The following is a 2,672-nucleotide window of genomic DNA, read 5'->3' as shown; positions in this document are numbered from 1 at the left end:
ATAGCTACCCTATATAGGGTTTTTTCTTGGCTTTTTAAAAAAATGTTTAATACCGATAGATGTTTATTTATCAAATTCCATCAGTGGTGTCTTCAACCTGCTTTTCAAATAAGGGCAGCTTCATTATATTGGTATACTTGGCAAGTCATTTAAGTACAGAAAGTGTTCTCAAAGATTTTTAGAATGGGGAAATACTGGTCAGCATTTGGAACATGAATATATATAATACAAGTATTAAAAATCTTCCCATACATCCTCAAAACTTGGAGGTAATTGCATTACTTATAATGTCTCCATATAAGAATGTTATACACAAAAAGGGTCTTGTTGTCAAGAACAGCAACAGGTGGTATTTTCTGTCCTTGAAAAATTGTTCAGACTACAATTTATGACAAAACTGGCTTTTGATGTTAAATTAAGTAAACTATACTTCAAGTTCCAGAGTGTGTGGGGCATAAAGACCTGATTAAAGTTTCATACAAATAAAAATCCCAAAGTTTCTTTTAATAAATGATTAACCAATGCTCCAATTTAATCTAATCATCCAAGAAAAAGTATTTTCCACTCTTCTTCTGTTCTACATCCTTAATTGAATTGAGTTTGTTTATTCTTGGCGTATAGTTGTTTGGATCTCTTCTGAGTGTAACTTCAAGCTGGGACAAAAATTTATTCATGCCAGCCAAAAGAGTTTGAGAATTGTTTGCAACTGTGTTCTTAGATGGAATACCATCAAAAACAATGACCCGATCTACTAGATAGGTAGCCATGATAAAATCATGTTCCACAACAAAGGCTGTCTTTTTGACATGGAGAATGAAGCATCTGACTACTCTTGCTGCCATTAATCTTTGCTCAGAATCCAAATATGCAGATGGTTCATCAATTAAATACACATCAAGCAGGTTTGCCCAAAGAGCTACAGCTACTTGCTGCGGTTCACCACCAGATAATGTCTGTACCTCTTGATCAATGATGTTTTCAATCTGTAGAGGTTTCATTACATCAGTCACAAACTGTGGATGAGTGTATGCATCTCTTATTTTTTCATGTACTAATTGGCGAACACTTCCAGTTGATTTGGGACTGATCTTCTGTGGCTTATAACTGACATTTAGAACAGGTACTTCTCCTCCTTCATCAGGTTTAAGCCTTCCAGCAAACATTCTGATAAATGTCATTTTACCAGTACCATTTCCCCCCAGCATCACCATGATTTCAGAATCTATAAACTCTCCAGCTACAATTGCTAGTTCAAACTCTCCCATTTTTTTTTCCTCATTCCTGGATATTTATACATGCACATCTTTTTAACTTCTTCATTTGCTGTCTCAGCCACTTTAAAAACAAGTGATGCATCTCTGAATCTTAAGCTTTCTATTGGAATATAGCCATCTAAGAAAATGTTTATGCCTTCTCTTTCACTAAAAGGCATGGTGACAACACCATAAGCACTTGGTACACCATATAAACAGCAGATGAAGTCAGAAAGATAGTCTAATACACTTAGATCATGCTCCACCACAATGATATACCTATCTGGAATTATTAGAGATCGTATAGTAATAGCAGCCTTTAAATGTTGCTTGACATCTAGGTAACTAGAAGGTTCATCGAACATGAAAATATCAGCTTTCTGTATGCAAACAACAGCACAAGCAAATCTCTGCAACTCTCCTCCCAAAAGATCTTCAACATTTCGTTCTTTTAGATGAGTTAAATCAAGCTGTTGACATACAATTGCCTGCGTCTTTGCTTCATCCTTTTGGTCCAAAATAGATCCCACAGTCCCCTTTGCAGCCTTGGGAATCTGGTCCACTTATTGAGGTTTGATAAATGGCTTTTAGGTCATCTTCTAAAAACTTGGCAAAATAATTTTGCAATTCAGATCCTCGGAAGTAAGTCAAAATTTCTTGCCAATCAGGTAGATCATCATACTTTCCAAGATTTGGTTTTTGTTTTCCGGCTAAAAATTTTAAAGTAGTTGACTTTCCAATATCATTAGTTCCAACTAATCCCAAAACTTCACCTGGATGAGTAATAGGCAACCTGTGAACTTTGAAGGCATTGGCACAATATCTATGTGTTGTTTCTTTTTCCAAGTTGCTTGGTACATTGAGAATTGATAAGGCTCCAAAGGGGCATTTCTTAGTACAAATACTGCAACCAATACAAAGAGTTTCAGAAATCCAAGCTATTTTGCTCTGGGGTGTAACCTCTATGCATAGTTTTCCCATTCAAACTACAGGGCAACTCTTTTTGCACTCCTATTGACATTTCTTATACTTAACATTTGTCATGGTTGACAATAGCAATTCTTGTTAATTTGTCTGCCATAACTGGAAGAAATGATCCCCTTGTGGAGGCAAAGTCAGTTTTTGCCTTGACTTCTGAGTCTTAATAGAGTGTTCCTGTGTATAGGGTTTTAAAGTAGCAACGGGTGAGTTTGAACCACTGACCTTACAGTTCAAACCAACTTTGTGGTCCAATGCTTATGCTACAGCACCACACCAGTACTCCATAGAGAATTTGGTGAGCCATTATTTTTACATGATGTATAGGTAAGCTGAAGGCATGGACATTTTCAATTCTTACCATTGGGGTCTTTTTTCATTATGGAGAAACTTGTCTTTTTTGCACTGTTGATTGTATAGAAAGGATCTGCTTTTAAGTGA

The 2,672-nt window shown here is 36.1% G+C and overlaps 1 pseudogene; it reads right to left on the bottom strand.

The window, feature by feature from the left end:
- Positions 1-536: 536 nt before the first annotated feature.
- On the bottom strand, positions 537-2,334 carry LOC102815380 (annotated as a pseudogene).
- Positions 2,335-2,672: the final 338 nt, after the last annotated feature.

This window comes from Chrysochloris asiatica, unplaced genomic scaffold, assembly GCF_000296735.1.
Source record: "Chrysochloris asiatica unplaced genomic scaffold, ChrAsi1.0 scaffold00140, whole genome shotgun sequence".
Lineage (NCBI taxonomy): Eukaryota > Metazoa > Chordata > Mammalia > Afrosoricida > Chrysochloridae > Chrysochloris > Chrysochloris asiatica.
This window is presented reverse-complemented; position numbering and strand designations above follow the sequence as displayed.